At 27.0% G+C, this 22,883-nt stretch overlaps 1 long non-coding RNA gene across 1 annotated transcript; it reads right to left on the bottom strand.

The window, feature by feature from the left end:
* Positions 1-9,749: 9,749 nt before the first annotated feature.
* On the bottom strand, positions 9,750-12,289 carry LOC145975483 (uncharacterized). The gene is made up of 3 exons (XR_014439992.1): positions 11,510-12,289; positions 11,085-11,159; positions 9,750-10,803 (listed from the first exon to the last, which is right to left on the bottom strand). It is a non-coding gene; the product is annotated as an uncharacterized LOC145975483 (long non-coding RNA).
* Between the last annotated feature and the right edge of the window lie 10,594 nt (positions 12,290-22,883).

Below are 22,883 nucleotides of genomic sequence, written 5' to 3'. Positions count from 1 at the left end.
TCAAGGTGTACCCATGGGGGGTTATATTATATAAATTTATAATATAATTTGTGAAAGAGACAAAGAAATTTATATTATATATAATTTTACATAATTTGTGTGAAATTATATCATTCAATAATGTAATCTAAATCATTAGAGCTTCCGATTTTTATGTCACGTACGCAATAAGTGCATTTAGTTAAAATAATTTTTTTTTTCATTGTAATGTCTACTTATATATTGTTGAATAAAAAATTACACGACGATCATTTTCTTTAATAAAAAAAAATTGGAATCTAATTCACAGAGATGTTGTAATAATAAATAACAATGAGAAAATTATATAATATAAATAACAATGAGAAAATTATATAATAATTATATTGTATATAATATTATATTGTATATTATATATAATAATTATTGTCGCAATTGCTGCTCCTTAGATTTGCAACAGCGTTCATATTAATACGTGAACTGCTTAACTCTTTTTCTTATTATTTATTTCCGTTCTTACATGCGAAATGTTGACCGAGAGATAAAAGCAATCTGAATAAGAAAAATATCTAATTGTACATATAAAACATACTATCTTAAACTGAATCGATGAAAATTTTATTGATTAAAAATGTAACACAACGTATCATTTAAATACACGGAAAAAAAGGACATTCTTGTTTTGAAAATATATTTAGTTTTAACATGAAAATCTTGAAGTGAGATTGCGTTAATTAAAGAAAAATATAATTGCTTGAATAATTGCTTACTTGAATGAAGCCATTTTATATAGTTCAATAAAAAAAAATATATTCTTATGATTTAAGATTTAATTTTCTTGAATGGAAAAGAAACAATGTTAGATAGAAAATAATATTTTTAAATCAAAGATTATAATTTTCTTAAAGTAGAATTAAATAATTAAATATTCTTGAGATGACAATTATAATATTAAAACAAGGCTATAATATTGTTGAAATTTAAAATTATTAAATTCTTCTAAGAAGATTATAAATTGTTGCATATATACGAAACAATGAACGCCTTAATTTAAAGTATATAAGTCTTGATTTGACACTTATTTTTTTCTGTGTAAGCATTGTGTTACATTTTTTTATAACATTCTTTGCGAATTATTTATATAGAATAATAAATGTGTTTTTAAAATCTGCAAATAATTTTTTAGAAAATATAGTTAAAATGTTTTAAATATATTTTTTTCTAAGTGCGAATCGAAATCATCAATGAATTAATATTAATGTACATTAATGTTAATTACAATACCTTACAGCTGAAAATTAAAAGAATATGTGTATATGTAAACATTTATACATGACGTATATGTAACATTTTAAATGACATTGATTGCTTTAATCGTAATATATGAATAATATATAAAGTGCGCCTTTAATAAATTGAGTTTAAAGAGAAAGTGCTCGAAACTACATCGTTATAAACGAGTGTGTAAGTAACTGAAATATATGAAATAAATTTGTGTAACTAAATTAAGACAAATCTTATACGCGATAAGAAAATGATGACAAGTGGACACGTAAATCGGTACATTATTTTAGTTTAGTTTTTATCTGCGTATCAAATTACAACAGATAAAGTCGAGCCGATCTGCTCGCTCGAGCTTGCCCTTTAAAAGCAATTAGAGAAAAGGCTGCAACGAGGATGCGAAAAGAAATAGGACGCGAATAAGACGCGAGATATTTCACGAGCGACGAAATCCGAGTTTTCTACTTTTGGATTTAAGGATCAAGGATATAATTACTATAATTATTGGCTATCGATCGAATCCACATTGATTATTTAGGTCAGAAAAAATTCGGGATGCTACCGATATATTGAACATCTGACGCGAATATTAATCGTTACGCAAGACCAAACACAAATGAAGTGCAAATACATTCAATTTTAATATTTTTATAAATCTATTTCGTATAAAATTAAGTATCTAAATTTATTGATTGTATAATTAATTATTACGCGCAATCAATTTTTTTTGCCTTCAGATATATAATATTGTAAATTGTAAATATCAAGAATCGTCTTGAATATAAAACTTTTAATAAATTCAATCTATTAAAAAATATCTAATTCTTATATATAAAGAATATAATAATTACATTATTGTGAAATATTTTATAAAATATCTTAAAATATCAATTTGTACGAAAACTATTTTATTATATTATTTGGAATATTTTAAAATAAAAACTGAAATATTTTTTATATATGCGTTATTTATTAGATGATAATTTAGAATAAATTACTTTCGAAAAGATGAAAAAGAAACAATAATAAATGTCTGAAAGTAATATATGAATGATAAATACTTTATAAATGACGTACACCGCATATTTCGTTGCTGATAATTTTTTGCAATTGAAAGAAATTTAGTACTAATTCGCAGATATTTAACGACAATAAATAATAATGAAAAAATTATTAATATACTATATAATGATTATTGTTAAAATTATTGCAATTCTCTATTTTTTGACGGCATTTATATTAATAGTACGCCTTTAATCGAGTTTAAAGAGAAAGTGCTCGAAACTACATCATTATAAACGAGTGTGTAAGTAACTGAAATATATGAAATAAATTTGTGTAACTAAATTAAGCATAAATCTTATACGCGATAAGAAAGTCGATGATAGGTGGACACGTAAATCGGTACATTATTTTAGTTTAGTTTTTATCTGCGTATCAAATTACAGTAGATAAAGCCGAGCCGATGCTCGCTCGAGCTTGCCCTTTAAAGGCAATTAGAGATAAGGCGAGAGAGAGAAAGATCCAAGAAGAAACGCGAATAAATATAGTATTATATGTATATGTATATATAAGTATGTGTGTGTGTGTGTGTGTGTGTGTGTGGGTGTGTGTGGGTGTGTGTGTGTGTGTATGGTATATTAACACGAATTAAAAGATCGAAAGATTAATCTAATTGAAAGTCATGATATAGTAATTGCTTAATTAATAATTAATTTATGCTCGCATTTTAAGCAAATTTAAAATATCGGAAATATCGAAATATATTTGACCCTGTGTGTGAACATTATTAGATAAATAATTATTATTCGTAAGGATTGATAATCGAAAAATTATAATAAAATTTATCATTTTTACCGTTATTTCCATTTTTATTTTTGCAATTATGATCTTTAATAAAGATTTATCATCGTAATAAAAAAATTCATATTGTTTATCAAAAGTTTAAATTAGATTTAAAAGTATATTATTGCCTCTTTTCGGCGATAATGATTGATTATTTCACTGTATCTATTCCGTGAATAGCTATCATTACAGAGATCGCGTATAGTTTGACAATTCAATAAAATTAATAATAAAATTCCAATAAAATTAAATACATTTGTTTATAAAATTAACTTTGTTCTACGTTGGCAAAGGTTCTTCGTTTCTTTTGGAATATATTAAAGATTCTTTTATAATTAAATTTTACGAAATATAAAATTATTAAATTTATAGTATTTAATATTTAGAAATAAATAGGTAATTAGAATATTTTGTGTTATATTTTATTTTTATGTAGCTAAATTATACGATATTATGTAAATTAATTATACGATATTATTTATTAAAAGACTAATATATCTTTTACGAATCTTTTTATTAAGTTAATTATTTAGATCTACGGGATAGAGAAGTACGATTCGCTCGACGTTTTTATGAGATCAAATTAAATACTAATTCATTACAAATGTTGTTTTCATTATTGATATATATATGCAGTACATGTATATTAATACGAATTATAGAATCGAAAGTTTAATAAAAAAGTGAAAGTCATGATACAATAATTGTTTAATTAATAATTAATTTAAGAATATACGACGAATATATTCGCACTACGATCTTTACTGCTCGAGTGTTGCCGTGTGAATGATACCAAAACCGTATGACTAGCGCGCTATTGTTTACATCGTCAAGGCCGAACACCGTGTTATTGTCCGTTCGTCATATCGAAATATATTGTATTATATTATATTATATTTTATATTATAATATAATATAATATAAATATGTTAAAGTACGTAAAATATTTCGATGACGAACAGACAATAATACCGACCTTGGCGTAAACAATACATATTTATATTTCATTATATTATATTATATTATATTATATTATATTATATTATATTATATTATATTATATTTTACGTATTTTAATACAGCATATAATTTTTCGATATTGATCGCGATCGCGTCTAGAAAAGGATTTAACGGAGCGTCTTGTATACTACTACTTTACTCTTTGAGTGTCATCGCGCGAATGATAATAGAGCGAAAAAATTAGTCGGAAAGACTGTGTTATTATTATTTTTTATCGAAACATTTTTCAAGACTATGGCATATAAACATTAGCGCGCTATTGTTTACGCCGTCAAGGTCGGTGTTATTGTCTGTTCGTCATCGAAATATTTTACGTACTTTAACACATACACACACACACACACACACACACACACACATATACACATGTGGAATATATTAAAGTATATAGCAACAAATATAGCAACAAATTAAATCTAAACTACCCTTAGGTAAAGAATAATTTTCTGCGCCCAAAATATCGAAAAATATCGTAAAATATCGCAATGCTAGAAATCCTAAACTATCCCTAGATAATTAATATTACCCTGCGCTTCAAAATATCGCAAAGTATCGCAATAAATTAAACCTAAACTACCCCTTGATACGGAATAATACTCCGCGCTACAAATATCGCAAGATATCGTAAAATATCGCATTGTATTTAAACTTATACTATCCCTAAATAATTAACATTACACTGTGTTCCCAAATATCGCAAAATACCGCAATATAAATAAACCTAAACTACCAATAGATACAGAATATTACTCTACGTCCGTAAATATCGCAAAATATCGTAAAATGTCGCATTGTATTTAATCTTATACTGTCCCTAGATAATTAATATTACACTGTGCCGCAAAATATCGCAATATAAATAAACTTAAACTATCCCTATAGATACAGAGTAATACTCTGCACTCCAATTATCGCACGATATCATAAAATATTATTTGGTCTGCGAATATGTTGGATATATTTGCGATAGACTATGGGAAATATATTTTTCCAAGAAAATGATTGGTTTTTTGCTAACAAATTATAAAATATTAATAGCAGAAATGGAGCGATTGAATATTTCGATAAAGAAGTCGAGGAGCAATTATTCTACCAAAAAGTCAAGAGGAAAAGTTGATTATTTTCTTACAGATATAGTTTTAAACAATAGAGCTGATATATTATGTTTAAATGTTCGCACCATCAACCTTTCAGCACAATTTCTGGTTTTATTCCGTGCTATGTACACGAAATGCCAGTGTTAAATTTTTAATATAAACGAATCTTGTGGTCCTCTCTCTCTCTCTCTCTCGCTCTCTCTCTCTCTCTCTCTCTCTCTCTCTCTCTCTCTCTATATATATATATATATATATATATATATATATATATATATATATATATATATATACATAAATACATAAATATTTTGTGGTCACGGTAAATATTGTAAAATCATCGATCTTTAATAGTATCTCGTCAGTGGATATGCTTTCGAATGTTCCACTTTATAGCAAATTTTTTATATTATTTTATTATAGTTTTCATAACATCAAAATATTTAATGCTTGATGCTTTATATATTATAATACAATGTGCTAAATTATAAAGTGTAACATAATTATATAAAGTATTACTACGCATTTTTATCCAATGTATCTTCTTCTTCAAATCTTTGCAGTGTTGTAATCTGTCGCATTCCCAAGACCATAGGGACTCGTGCTTCTTCCTTCTCTCTCTCTCTCTCTCTCTCTCTCTCTCTCTCTTCATGCTTTTATCATTCTTTTACTTTCATCTTATTCAAAAAATGTAATAATTACTAATTAACTATTATAATATAATATATTATAATATAATTATTATATTCATAATTAATAATTATTAATATAATAATTATAATTACGGGGTATCTCTCTTAGTCTGACTCTTTTTCTTTGACCTATCCGGCATGGGTGACCCTACCAGTAATTAAGGTCGGTGTTCATATAGTCTTATATTTAAGATCGTTTTAAGTAAAATTTAGAAAATGTTTATTATTTCATTGAGATTGAACAGAATTTTAAGATGCGAAGACCATATTTAAGATGATTAAATATAAAAACAGATTATATAAATACCGGCCTATGTTACCGCCGGCATAGCTCTCCGGATCATTAGAGTACTCAAACCTCCTCACCCGGCAAATGCCTTCGTTAAGGTGGAGATACCATCGAGGAGGTAAAATTTTTTTATTTTATTTTCTTTTAATAGTGTAGGTTTTTCAAATTTTCCAAATAGAAAATATAATACATAGAATTTATAAAAAATATATATGTATATTATATAATTATAAAATATTATAATGTATAATTACATAGCTTGCAGTCATATAAAAATATATTACAAAATATACATTATAATTATAATACAATTTATAAATACATAAAATTTTCCGTTGAAAATATATAGTATATAATACATAATTATAACAATAATAAAAAATACATTATATATAAAACATAAAATAATACATAACAAATTGTTATATAGAATATATACATAGCATATTTTATTATATTACACGAAAATATCAGAAATGCGTACAATTTATTAGAAATTTTTAGATTGGCGTAGCGCTGATAATCTATCGCAACCAAAAGAATCATTAATAAATTTATCGATTATGTCTTTCAATAAGAAAAAGTACCCGGAATTTTAATGCATTTTGTAAGGTTTTCTAAAAGAAATGTTCGATGACGCGAAAAGATAAGTAAAGCATCGATGTTACCCAACGATTAAATCAGAAAAAAAATCGCGGTTTAAATTTCGCGAATGTATATGATGAATAAAAAAAATTGATAAAAATAGTAATATTTAATTACAATACACATAATTTCTATAATCGGAATACAACGTGCGCACACGCAATATAATTATTATCATTTCATGTGACAATAAAAATATTGCAACATTAGAGGCGCATTTCATATAATTTGTAAATAATATACGTAAGGAATTAAACGCGGATGTAGAATCTATAATACTCGATTTCTTTCCAAATATACAATTTCATGTAAATTTCGCGATCAAAAGTATATAAAAATATATATCTTGTTTCGCGGACAATTGCAAATAGGCTAAACTTTAATGTTCCTTAAAATAATCGCGTTATCGCCACGTTCAATGAAGGATAACTGGCCCAACGATTAAACCAGATCAAAATCCCTCTGCCGAGTGATACGCTGGTTAATATCTAACAGAGAGAAGAACGATCTTAAAAGTGGAAAGCGACCTCAATTTGTCTTATTTCTTCTATTTCGGATCCCGCGGAATCGATCCACAAAGGAAAGTTAAGTGATTCATTGAACGTCATAAGTCCCGCTACAGGAAGGAACGAATCCCCGATCTTCCTGATTGCTCCCAATAACAGTGATTTCGGCAGCGAATTAACGACTGTTACCCTTATTATCATTTTCAATACATGAGATTAAACTTCGCGTGAAAAAAAACATGTTCTTCCATTGTAAGAAATATCTTTTTTTACTAAAAAAATGACTGGATATAATGATTTTTATATACATGTTACAATCGAGTATATTTAGGAAAAATGAAATACATGCGCTTTTATCGTTGCTCGGTTAAATGTATGAATAATAATAACTTTAGGGTACCAAATGTGCTCGAGACAAATCAAATCCGATAACAGCGAGATTTAAAAAAAAATTCAATTTGAATATTTAGCAACATCAAATGGAAGATTATCAAGAAATTAATTTTTCTGTTGCATTTAACACTTAACACGTGACAATAATTTACAGAATCTTACTGATATCAGAGTACCCATTCGATTTGTCTCGAACTTTTTAATTACTCACACATTTTATATTATATCATGCATCATCCTAATATATTATTAAGAATAATACAAAAAAAGGGTTTTTGCAAATACATCACAATTTGCGCACATGTATTTTATTATATATACATATACACTCGTCTTATCTAAAATAAATGTAATATACTGAGATAGTGGAACGTCCAGTGCCTGCAAGTGGTTTCTTAAAAGAAACCAAAAATAAAATTAATTCAAAATTAATTAATAAAATATACTTGTTTGTAACCATAATTTTTCAAATAATAAAAATTTTGCACAAAAAAGTTTGCGCAAAAACTTATTAAATTAAATTTATATTTGAAAAAGTGAATTTTATCTATTATATTCATTTTTGAACTATTATTAAATATTTTCATTATTAAAATAATATTGATATTAATGGAAGAACATTTTTAATAAAAAAAAAGAAAATATATCTTCTCTCAAAGTATACTTAATGAATTTTGTATTTTATATTTAATAAAATCGATTTCAAATGTACGGTGATCGTCGTTAAATCACTGCCAAAAACATTGTTTTCAGGAACCGCCAAGAAAACCTGGGTTTAATTCCTACTCTGTAATGGAAACTTCCAATTTTCAATGAGGCACCGAACTAAGCATTGCGGATAGAGCCCACAAAAACCGACGAGAAATAACTCTCCGCAATGAAGATCGTTTCGACTCTCCGCCAGTACAAACCGCATTTGCTAGCGTCCACCTGACATGAGGGACAGCGATAAGGCTTCTTCGCCAAGATAGCGATCACGTCCAAAAACGTGAAAAGAACGCAATTGTTTGCAATATAATTTATTATAAAATCGTAAATCAATAAATCGTAAATCAATAAATATTTAACGCGATTCGAAATTTTCGAAATACATTTAATTAAAAACGATAATCAAAGAAAATTATTTTGTTTTACAGATTTTAATTTCCGCGTGATCGATAATGTTCAATATTTCGCAATATTTTATTTTCGAATATACTTACGTTTCTATAATATTAAAAGCGCGACAAATTTTACGAGTAAAAAGCTAATATCTAATTATTGGGTTAACATCGTGTTTTTCTTGATTCACTTTTATTTAATAATCTTTATATTATGTAAAAGAGTTTTTTTACGGTATTTGCGCGAGTTTCTCGAATTTATTAATAATCTTTTAATATAAAAAAATAAGCTATCCAAATATTTGAATAATTTTGCAATAAAAATATTGAAATAAAATATATCAAATGTGTTAATTAAACAAATTTTCTTATTGTACGTATTCATCTAATTTCGTGTAATGTACAATAGATTTCTTTTACATTATTACAACTAGATTATAATTTATATACAATTGCAAAGAAAATTATTAAAAATAAAAAATAATATAATTACAATTTATAGATATAATTACAATGTTAGATACAATTTAATAATTGATGCTATTAGTATCAATATTCTCAACACAAGAAAATTGCAAAATTTTTATTATTTGAAATGATTAATCAATGATAATCAATGTATATGGATTCAAATAAGTTAGAAAAAAAAATTATTTAGATTGAATTACTTTTTTCTGTCAATATTTTATCGAATCAATATTATCATATTAGATACTAATAACATTCACATTCGAATTTAAAATTGTATAATTTTCAAAAAAATACAATTTTTAAGTGATAAAATATTAATACAATTTACAAAAAATAAAATATTAAATTTAATACATGTTATACGTATAATAAAATGCAACTTAAATGTACATTATGTATTTAAGTTACATTTTTTACATTTTCCATACATTTTCCATACATTTTTTTATTTTTATTTATAGTTTTTTTTATAATTAATTTCAATTCTTTATATATAATTTATTTAATTTTACATAAAATAAATTATATATATGAAAATACTCCTAAAAATAACATATTTTTATGGTTTTTTTCCTGAAAATAAATTTAATTTTTATATGCCCTAATAGCCCTAACAAACCTAACAGTCCTAACAGACTTAATAGCCCTAACAAGCCTAATACAGACCCCTAAAAATAACATATTTTTATGTTTTTTTTTCTTGAAAATAAATTTAACTTTTATATGCCCTAATAGCCCTAACAAACCTAACAGTCCTAACAGCCCTAACAGACTTAATAGCCTTAACAGACCTAATAAAGACCTAACATCCCTAACCGCCCTACTTGCTGGCTTACACCAGCAGAAATTCACGATAAGGTGAAATTTGGGGAACCCTAATTAGAAATCCGCGATAATGAGAAATTTAAGGAGCCCTAACCGGAAATTCGCGATAAAATTTAGGAAGCCTTAGCCGCGCAACACATCTTTTGGCCAATATTGCCAATATTGATATGTATTTTTCAAGCCAGTTATCTCTTCTTCTGGCCATATTCATTTTGACGACTAATAATTTGTTTACGATCGTACGATATTACGATCGTATTTTAACGTACGCCATTAAGTCGTCAGAAATCGCAAAATATAAATTATCATGCATATATAAAATATAATTAGCATGCATTTTAACTCTCCGTCGTCGGGTTGCTTATAAATATCTTTATCTTTTAGATTAAATATTTAGAAATTAAAAATCTATTTTTAAAAAGGCCGTTTTATAAAGGCCGATATATATAATGGAAATAAATATTTCATGTACCTCTATATCTATTGTTATTTTAAAAATATTTTTTCTTTTACTTTAATTTTTACACGCGTATTATCCCGCCAACCGAGAGTTAGAAGCAACGGATTTTTTCATGCATTTACAAATCCTTTGCTTCAAAATAAAAGGTTGTTACTTACCGGCACTGATGCGCAACAGCGGAGTTAATATTGAAGCTACGTTGTCTGTAACATACAAATATAAAATGCAAATTATATAAATGTTCAAAATAATTAATATTTTAAGAAATTATTATTGGACTCATTGAATTTTATATCCGATGCACGCAATTATAAATAAATATATAAATATGAAATAATTTTATAAGTAATTAATTTTTTTAAGTAGAAACTTTTATATAGAAAAAATTATAAAAATTTTCCCAATTTTTTCATGTTTAAATCATTCATATAAATCAAATTAATTTATTTATTTATATAAAATTAATATAAATAATAATACTCACCATCAGGTTGCTCCGCCGGTGCAAGATGCCTTTCCTAGGCCTGCTCCTCCTCTCAGATCATCTGGGTTGTTGCATCTATAACATACATATAGAAAATCCAAATTATAATAATGTCCAAAAAATTAATATTTCAAAAAATTATTATTTGTATATATTGAATTTTATATTCGATCCATATAATAATAAGCAGATTAATAAAATAATTCTATAAATTAAAAAAAAAACATTATTAATAATTCTTTAATAACTTTATAAAAGCTTATACCTTTACAAGATTATAGCTTTTATTTAAAAATCTTATTCTTCAATTCTCTTCTTTAAATCATATAAATAAAAAATCAAATTACGCGATTAATTGTTTAATTTAAATTATAATAAATATATTTAATATTTAATATATAATTGTAAATAAATAAATTATTTACCAGAAGGTTGCTCTGCCGAAGCCCGATGCCTCTCCTAGGCCTCCTCCTCCTCTCAGTCTTAGACGCGCGATACTTTCAGCGGCACTCCCGCACTCACGTGCGATATTTTTATATCGCTACTTTCGCACTTTTACGCGCGATACTGGACGGTTCCCGCACTATTCGATACGATTAAAAATTTTCTGTTTGGTCGCGCGATGTATATATTTAATATATATATACTTTAAACGGCACTCCCGGTTTCGATACGAGCGAAAATCCCATTTCACTGACGAGAGTCATCTTCGAGTCAACAGGTTGGGAATTCAACGACATCTTACCTCCAAACAAGAGTTAAGTCCGAAACGGAAGAAAACTATCGATTGATGGAATCAACGCGAATGAAGTTCACTCGACTCTTGTTCGTGCATAATATCTCATGGCTGTTAGAACAAGAGAAGGGACCCATTAACGACGATTCCAAGCAATCGATCGAATTCTAACCGATCCGTACCGAACTGGAGCCCGAAGCAGAGCGTGACCTCAATCAGCCGAACTTGAGCAAAAGCTCAAAACCGCGCGCCCATGTACACAGTACTGGACATACGTGTGCGCGGCCGGCATCACCAAGTGCCGCGATGCACGAGGCGTGAGAATTTCGTTACATTCGCAACGACTCAATGAGACATCCCGGTTAGTTGACGTCGGAAGATGACAACTCGATGACAAATAAGTGAAATTGGGATTGCGAGAAAGTCCAACGCGAAAACGCGATGACGCGATGACGCGAAAAAGCTAAACGCGAAAACGCAGTAACGAGACGCCGCCGTCCGCGACATGTTGACGGCACCGACGACGGAAAGTCGACGACGCGTGCCACATGTGAGCCATTGTGCGACTCGTGGCAATGCTGTGCTGGGTACTTAGCTTCCCCTTCAGGCTCCTTGAGATTTATCCTAAATTAAAAAATTTAAAATAAACCTCAAGGCACCATCCAAGTACTGAGCCACCCCACCGCGTCAAGGTGACCCATAGAGGGGTGGATTATATACATTTATAATATAACGTATAATTTGTGTGAAATTTATTTTATAATTGAAAAATTATCTATATAGCACCTCTCTTTTTTCTCGATTAATAAAGAGAAAGATGCAGATATGTTTCTAAAAAACAAGCTTCAAATCCTGATTAATTCGCCTTTTAATTAAAAAATAAATTATAAAATATATATAAAATATATATAATAATTATAAAATATATATTATAAAATTACATAGTATACATATCACACAATTCAAATTTATTTAAAATATTGTATCGGAAATTAATTATTAGTCATTTGATCTATTATTATTCGTGATGCGAGATTATATTTGAATATAAGAAATGTACATGTGAGAATCATAATGAAAATAATTATTGCTTGAAAATATATTATAATGAGATATTAGTTAATAATTATCTATTTTCGTCGCTTTGATTTTTATTTTGAGAATGAATAAATTGTGCGAAATATTTAGTTCAGTAAATAACTTTGACCACTTTGACACATTTATAAATCTTTAACCGTGAAGTTAATTAATCTCAATTTAAATTGTATTGAGATTGAGATTGTTTAAAAGTTGAATGAGAAATAAAACATCGAATAAAACACACTTAATCTTTAAGTATCGTTAAAGAAATAATTATTCTTATAAAGATCAGAATAAAATAATTTATATAATTTTAATTCTTGTTACACACTTTTATTTTTAAGTCAATACGTCAAAAATTAAATACAAATATAATCAATTAATACTCTTATAGATCTATTCTTTATAAATCTCAAAATAATTCATTTTGTAAAACTAATTATTACACGCATTTTTTTATCTTTTAAGAGAGATTTATCTCTGATATTAATATTTTAAATATAAAACTAGCAAAAAAATATTTTTTTTATTATAAATTTTTGAAAAATATAATTTTAATAAGGAGAGCATGTTAATTTTTATGTAAATATGAAATATTTAAATAATTATATTATTTTAAAAATATTTTATAAAATATTAACATATTTCTATATAAAAGTATTAATTAATAATAAAACTATTATGGATACTTTATTATAGATACTTCAAATGTGTTAAAATAAAACCTGGAATATTTTATACATGCATTATATTTTGTGATTTTTAGAGCGAATTATATATATTATCGAGATAATAAGCAATAAAAAATAATAAGCAATATATCTATTTTGAAAATAATATATATAAATAATAAATAATTTTTATAAATTACTCACCGCATATCTCTCTGGCTGCTTCAGGCTCTATCACTGCTCTCTGGCTGGCCAATACTTTTCCAGATGTCCTTCTCCTTTCTTTTTCATCTTTTGCTGTTTCCTCGTAGCACTGATATTCACTCGCGAACAAACAATTAATTATATTTAACCATATATAGAAACGATTGCGGGACACTTTGCACAGCACTCCCGATCGCGGAATAATTACGAGAAACGCACTTTAATATCGTATAAGGGATAGAAAAGTACGATTCGCTCTTTTTATATGAGCTCAAATTAAATACTAACTCGTTACAAATGTTGTTTTCATTATATATATATATATATATATATATATATATATATATATGCATATACATGTATATTAATACGAATTATAGATTCGAAAGTTTAATATAGTAATTGAAAGTCATGATACAATAGTCGTTTAATTAATAATTGATTTAACAACGTAATTTTACGACGTACATATTTCGCACTACCATCCTTATTGCTCGAGTGTCGCCGCATGAATGATACTAAGACCGTGTGACATAAACACTAGCACGTTACTGTTTACGTTGTCAAGGCCGAACACCGTGTTATTATTCGTTCCTCGAAATATATTCTACATATTTTAATACAACAAACAATGTTTTGATATTGATCGCGATCGTGTCTAGAAAAGGAATTTTTAACGGAGCGTCTCGCACCATTATTTACTCCTTGAGTGTCGTCGCACGAATAATAATAGAGTCGAAAAAATTAATCTGACATACGTCGCCAAGGCCGAAAACCGTGTTATTATTATTTTTTTTATCGAAACATTTTTCAAGACTATGGCAAATAAACATTAGCCCGCTATTGTTTACGCCCCCAAGGTCGATTTTATTGTCTGTTCATTATCGAAATATGTTACGTACTTTAATACATATATACGTGAATATATTATAGTATATAGAAGTATTTTAGATTATATTAGATTTTTTAATTATATGATTATTAAAAGATTAATGAAGCCTTTCATTAATGTTAATTGTTTCCACGATTCAATTGTTTTATTTGGAGTTTAACTCTGCACCCTGTAATATAGTAATATTTAGTTATATATAGAAACGATCGCGAGATACTTTGCACGGCACTTCCGATCGCAAAATAATCATACGAGATACATATTTTATTATATTGTGAGAGAGGAACATAAAAAATATTACAATTCGCTCGACATTTAAACGAAGCAAAATTATACATCACTCGATTTTTTCACTAATAATGATATTTCTATTTATTGATGTATAATATATTTGCACAATAACGTGAATCATCAGATTGAAATATTAAAGTAATTAATTGTTAATTACAATAGTCGTAGCGAATTATATTTCAATACTAATCGCGATAGCGTTTAGGAAAAGAATTCAATAATACAAAGCGTTTTGTATCACTACTTTACCGTTGGAATGTGCCGTGTGAATGATACAAAGTCTATGTATTTGTAATTTTTGCCCCTTTCGTTTCAATTTTTATTTGGAATAATGAAGGATCGCGTTTCGATGAATTTATCATCATATAGTTTCATGTTATTTATTAAGAGTTAATTAATTATTAATTGTAATAGTCGTAGGGAATTACGTGTATATTTCGATACTAATCGTGATCGCACTTTTAGGAAAAGAATTCAATAATACGAAGTGTTTCATATCACTACTTTACTACTGGAATGTCGCCATGCGAATGATACAAGGTCTTCGCCTATGTAAACAATAGCGCGCTACGTCATCAAGGCCGAACGTGTTATTGACCTCGCTGCCGAAATATTTTACGCGTACTGTGACGTATATATACGAGAATTAAATTTATATACAAATATATTTTTAATTTCACGCACACGTGCACTCAGATTAATTATTTATTAAACGATTAATATACCTCACAAGGCTTTCCGTTATATTAATTATTCGATTTTGCCATTCGATCGTTTTACTGCGCATTCTCTTTTACTTCGAATTATATATATTTAGATCATCAAATAATTATATGATAAAGCATCGGACGAAATATTCTTAATTATAAATATTAATAGAAGAATAATAATTATTGTTCGTGAGGATTGCAACAAAATAATTTATAATTTTGATTCCCGTCACACACATCGATTCTTAATTATATTCGATTCTTTTTAATTGCTTAATTAAATGAACGCATCACGCGAAATACGTGTTTCGAAATTATATTCCAATCGTATAATCAAATATTTCAAATAATAGAAAGAGCAATGGTCAAATTAACGATTTATTAATAATAAAATTGTCACGAATATATTCCATTTATTCCATACGTTAACATCGCGGCAACAATGAATAAATTTTTAAAATAAATAATCAGTATATCGAAACAGTTTTACCGATTTAATTACTGATATAAAAACTGATCAATTGACCAGTTGGTGAAACTATTTCAATATACTGGTTATTTACTTAAAAGAATTGTTATATGACGAATTGTTATATTATGTTTATGCGCGTCACGCGTTCGAACTAAATTTTGACTTCTCGCGGGAAGACTCGAGTCGTTCGTTGAGAATCGATCCTACAAAACGCGATTGTTCTTTATAATTTTTGCAATTAGTGATTATTAATTTGTACGATTTTTATTTACACAGCGAGTGGCGCGTTTTGATTTTGATTTCAATTAATGTCGAGTGAGTCATAACTTTTTGAGATTTATTGCATTATTATCACCTAGCAAAATGACAAAAGGCATGGTGTAACGTCGCGAGTGTTGTACAAAGCGTAAATTTCTGTATGATCGTATGCTGATTAGTGCGTAATTACATTTTTCGTAAATGAATATTAAATGAGTGCCATAAAGGAGCAGAAAAAAATAAATGAGAGAAATGAAGAAAATAACCCATTGACCGCATCGTGCGATAGCAAATAATCGTGAGTAATTTATAACCTATTTTATTTTATTATATTTATTATTTGTGAAATTAATTATTTGCTTTTATCTTTAATAATAATTTATTTGACCAATGTGAAATATTAAAATATTCTATATGTATTATATATTATGAATATATTCTATATGTATATATAAACTTTAAATTATATAAAATATTAAATGATATTAATATACATAAATATAAATAAATATACATGTATGTATATTTTAATATTATTTAAAATTAATAATGATTAAAATAAAAAATGGATTTTCGTTTATAGTATTCCACAAAAGTACATATATTTAAAAAAAAATCTAATTGCATTCAACAATTTTCCTAAATCTTAATTATTTGCTTTATTACCACTTTGTGTATGACTTGAGTTTATTGTTATTTAATTACATTTATTGAATACTATAATTCTGCTCTTCCGCATCGTACCGATAAGAATTAATTTATTTTTATTTCATAAAAAATTTAAGTATCTTATCGTATTTTTATTGTTTATATATACATGTAATTATTTCTGCACAAATCCATTTAGTATCTCGGAGTAAATTAAAAATTTTTTCTCCTCTTTAATAATAAATCTCCATTCTACGTGGACTGTGATTCGCGAATCTACCAATTTATCTGCTGCATTGATATTGGTTATATCAAATATAATACGAAAAATTCGTTTAGCTCTCATGCCCAACAATTTCATATGTATACGATAAAAAAATATAATTATTGATTATCACGAAATATTTCTAAATATCTAATTATAATTATATTTTATATGCTTCTCTTTGTCTTTAATCACTAATTTTAAAAAGAGTAGAGTTTTATCATATATATATTTAAAATAAACCATATTTTTCGCGTAGATTTCTCATTCAAGAAAATTATTGCGTGATTAAACAAAGTTATATGTCTATCTTTTACGTGAGGTAAACAAATTGGGTTCCACAAATATACTAATTTATCTATTTCCCAATCACTCGTTTAACGGTCGAAAAAAACAAATAAAAATTTCGAACATTTACGTTTGCTTGTGAAAAGAGAAAATAATTATCATATATTTTGTCTCATATATAAATTTTTTATATAAATAATTTTATATATAGTTATGATATATAATATATAAACTTTCTCCACCATCTTTGAGAGAGTCTATCGCGCTTTTCTAAATTTTTTTTTTAAATCAATGGAAGATTAATATTCAAATCTATGAATTTAATTCGACTTTTGATGTTTCGGTTGGTCTTTATTTATCCAGTTTGGATAATTACCAATTATACATTTATTATCGATAAAATAAAAAAATGATAAGCAATATATCTATTTTAAAAATAATATATATGAATAATAAATAATTTTTATAAATTACTCACCGCATATCTCTCTGGCTGCTTCAGGCTCTGTCACTGCTCTCTGGCTGTCCAATACTTTTCCAGATGTCCTTTTCCTTTTTTCTTCATCCTTTGCTGTTTCCTCGTAGCACCCACATTTACTCGCGAACAAACAATTAATTATATTTAGCCATAGAAACGATTGCGAGATACTTTGCACAGCACTCCCGATCGCGGAATAATTACGAGAAACGCACTTTAATATTTGTATAAGGGATAGAAAAGTACGATTCGCTCTTTTTATATGAACTCAAATTAAATACTAACTCGTTACAAATGTTGTTTTCATTATTGATATATATATACATATATATATATATGCATATACATGTATATTAATCCGAATTATAGGTTCGAAAGTTTAATATAGTAATTGAAAGTCATGATACAATAGTCGTTCAATTAATAATTAATTTAACAACGTAATTTTAAGACGTACACATTTTTCGCACTACCATCCTTATTGCTCGAATGTCGCCGCATGAATGATACCAAGACCGTGTAACATAAACACTAGCGCGTTACTGTTTACGTTGTCAAGGCCGAACACCGTGTTATTATTCGTTCCTCGAAATATATTCTACGTATTTTAATACAACGAACAATGTTTTGATATTGATCGCGATCGTGTCTAGAAAAGGAATTTTTGACGGAGCGTCTCGCACCATTATTTACTCCTTGAGTGTCGTCGCGCGAATGATAATAGAGCCGAAAAAATTAATCTGACATACGTCACCAAGACCGAAAACCGCTATTGTTTACGCCCCCAAGGTCGATGTTATTGTCTGTTCATTATCGAAATATGTTACGTACTTTAATACATATATACGTGAATATATTAAAGTATATAGAAGTATTTTAGATTATGTTAGATTTTTTAATTATATGATTATTAAAAGATTAATGGAATCTTTCATTAATGTTAATTGTTTCCACGATTCAATTGTTTTATTTGGAATTTAACTCTGCGCCCTGTAATATAGTAATATTTAGTTATATATAGAAACGATCGCGAGATACTTTGCACGGCACTTCCGATCGCGGAAATAATTATGAGAAACGCACTGAGAGAAATACGATTCGCTCTTTTTATGAGATCAAATTAAATACTAATTCGTTACAAATGTTGTTTTCATTATTGATATATATATATATATATATATATATATATATATATATGCATATACATGTATATTAATACGAATTATAAATTCGAAAGTTTAATATAGTAATTGAAAGTCATGATACAATAGTCGTTTAATTAATAATTGATTTAACAACGTAATTTTACGACGTACATATTTCGCACTACCATCCTTATTGCTCGAGTGTCGCCGCATGAATGATACTAAGACCGTGTGACATAAACACTAGCACGTTACTGTTTACGTTGTCAAGGCCGAACACCGTGTTATTATTCGTTCCTCGAAATATATTCTACATATTTTAATACAACAAACAATGTTTTGATATTGATCGCGATCGTGTCTAGAAAAGGAATTTTTAACGGAGCGTCTCGCACCATTATTTACTCCTTGAGTGTCGTCGCACGAATAATAATAGAGTCGAAAAAATTAATCTGACATACGTCGCCAAGGCCGAAAACCGTGTTATTATTATTTTTTTTATCGAAACATTTTTCAAGACTATGGCAAATAAACATTAGCCCGCTATTGTTTACGCCCCCAAGGTCGATGTTATTGTCTGTTCATTATCGAAATATGTTACGTACTTTAATACATATATACGTGAATATATTATAGTATATAGAAGTATTTTAGATTATATTAGATTTTTTAATTATATGATTATTAAAAGATTAATGAAGCCTTTCATTAATGTTAATTGTTTCCACGATTCAATTGTTTTATTTGGAGTTTAACTCTGCACCCTGTAATATAGTAATATTTAGTTATATATAGAAACGATCGCGAGATACTTTGCACGGCACTTCCGATCGCAAAATAATCATACGAGATACATATTTTATTATATTGTGAGAGAGGAACACAAAAAATATTACAATTCGCTCGACATTTAAACGAAGCAAAATCATACACCACTCGATTTTTACACTAATAATGATATTTCTATTTATTGATGTATAATATATTTGCACAATAACGTGAATCATCAGATTGAAATATTAAAGTAATTAATCGCTGACTTACATCGAAGCTTTGTTTATCTTTCCACATCTTTGAATATTGTCGTTAAAGTCTGCGCTAGTAGGGCAAATATTTTTTTCTACTATTTAAAAGACGATTGATGGAATTTTATTAATGACTGTTTTAATCGCGATTGTTTACATTATTTAAATCTTATTAAACTCTACTATTACATTGATAATTTCAGATATAGTTAAATATGTAGTTAGAGTATTAGAGGGACGTTGATAAAATCATTCGTTCCGTTATTCTCTATTAAACGTGGTGATAACGCGATTTTTTAATTATATGTTAATTACATTTAAAATTGTAAAGTCTTAAGATTCATTTTATTTCATTTAACTAATCATGCGCGAGATGCAATATTTATTTTCAACATGTATTTTTTCAATCGCGACATTTATATAAAATAAACATTTATATGAATCGCAAATAAATTCGCAAATATTACCTTAAATGTCTGTTGAAATGTCTTCGCACTTGTGTGTGATAGTAATTATATCGCGCGTGTCTATTAGGGCTTCGATTATGTTATAAAAATTATACATACCGCAATCAAATATTCCGAATATTGTCGATTTATTTATTTGTCGCGTCTTCTCGGAAATTGTAAATCGCGATATATCTTTTAAAAATTCGCAAATATATCAGACAATAAATTCTATATCGGCAAATATTATAGATCTCAAATGTCTCGAAATATCTTCGCATTTGTTTGATAATAATTATGTCGCGTGCTGTCTGTTGACGGTTTCGATTATCATATTACAAAAATTATGCATATCGTAATCGAATATTCCTAATATTATCAATTTATTTATTCGTTATCGTATTTATCCGTTTTCTCGCGAATTTTAAATCGTTATTGATCTTGCATTTTAATGTATTTTGACTTACATTGAAGCTTGATCTATTTTTTCGCGTTTTGAATAAAATTCTATTATGTCGATTAATAATAATAAATATCGCGTAATTCATCATCGCTAATCAGTCTTGTTTGTAGAACTGTTTAATAAATTTTATAGTATACGTATATTTTAAATACTTTCGTATAATTCTTTGTAATAAATTAAAATTATTTTTAAAAAATTAAATTGAATTTATTTTTAAAAATATTTTAAAAATGAAAATTAAATTATCAAAGTTATTTTCAAGAAAATTAAACAAATTGCATAATTGTAAATGTTCAAGAACATGTTATATTTTATTTTAAAAATTAAAAATTAAATATATAATTTACACATATATGTGATATATAATATTAAGTCCAAATGTTAATGCTATCAATATCAAATCATTTATGTTATTAAACATTTGAATAAAACGAATCCATTTATTTGATATTGATAACATCATAAATTCTATTTTGTAAATTGTAATTTGTAAGTAGTAAATTGTGTTTTGTAAATTGTAAATAGTTATAATTGTATATTAATTATAATTTAATATTGATATTTTTAATTATTGACATAATTGTGTATAAAATACAATTATAACTATAATTATATTATATGAAATTGTATTTAGGATTGTCAGTTATATCAATGCATTCTTATGTAAATTACAGGAAAAATGGTCGAAAGTATACGTATAATGATTATATAATAGTAATTTGTTAAATTAACATATTTCTTTCTATAGTACATATTTTTGAAATATTCATAAAAGAGTAACTATTTATATATTCATATCAAAGAATCATTAATAAATTCGGAAAATTTTTATATGAAATGTATAAATTCGATGCTAAATTAATGATTAAATATAAGCTTTATAAAATATGACGAATGTCTTCGTTATAGAATCGTGAGTCAATTATTATGAATTTAATGATATACTTTTCGTTAGATTTATCTATTTATGAATTCCATATCGCGCGGAACTGAATACTCGTATTCGTAAAAGAAATGAATAAATTATGATTACGAAAATATCGTGCTTTTTCCGCGTTCTTTTCGCGTTCTTATACAAAATTATTGTTTTAACAAAAGAATTTTATCCCTCTCGTTAGATAATATTTCTAAATATTGCTAATTAAATATAAAGAAATATCGAATAAGTGAAGATTCGATGTTATAAGTCAACGATTAAATATTAGCTTCACAGAATTTAACGATCACCTTCGATATTATAAAATCGCGAGTTAATTATTATGAATTTAATAATTTGTATTTTCAATTATATTTGTATTTACGTATTTCGTATCGGAAAATATTTATAAATAAATTAATAAATTACGGTTGCGAAAATACCGTATTTTTTCCTCGTTCTTTTCGCGCTCTTAGACGAGATTGTCGTTGTAATAAAAAGTCTTATCGTTGTTTTTTTCGTTAGGTAAACGTTAATGAAAGTTGCGTGGCTCGTACGGCCGAGGAGTCGAAACGATTCTCATCATGGAGAATTATTTCTTATTAATTTTTGTAAGATCCATTCGCGACGTCTAGTTCAGTGCCCCGTTGAAAATTGGGAATTTTTATTGTAAGAATGGAACTAATCCCAGGATTTCCTGGCAATTTCTGACAGCAATGGTTTCGGTAGTCATTTAACGACGAACGCCATACGCTTCTTTAAAGTCGAATTTATTTAAATAATATATATTTAGATGTGGGGGGATAATATA

Source organism: Camponotus vicinus, unplaced genomic scaffold (genome assembly GCF_025532165.1).
Source record: "Camponotus vicinus isolate PSW18456_S1 unplaced genomic scaffold, iyCamVici1.0 SCAF_8, whole genome shotgun sequence".
Lineage (NCBI taxonomy): Eukaryota > Metazoa > Arthropoda > Insecta > Hymenoptera > Formicidae > Camponotus > Camponotus vicinus.
This window is presented reverse-complemented; position numbering and strand designations above follow the sequence as displayed.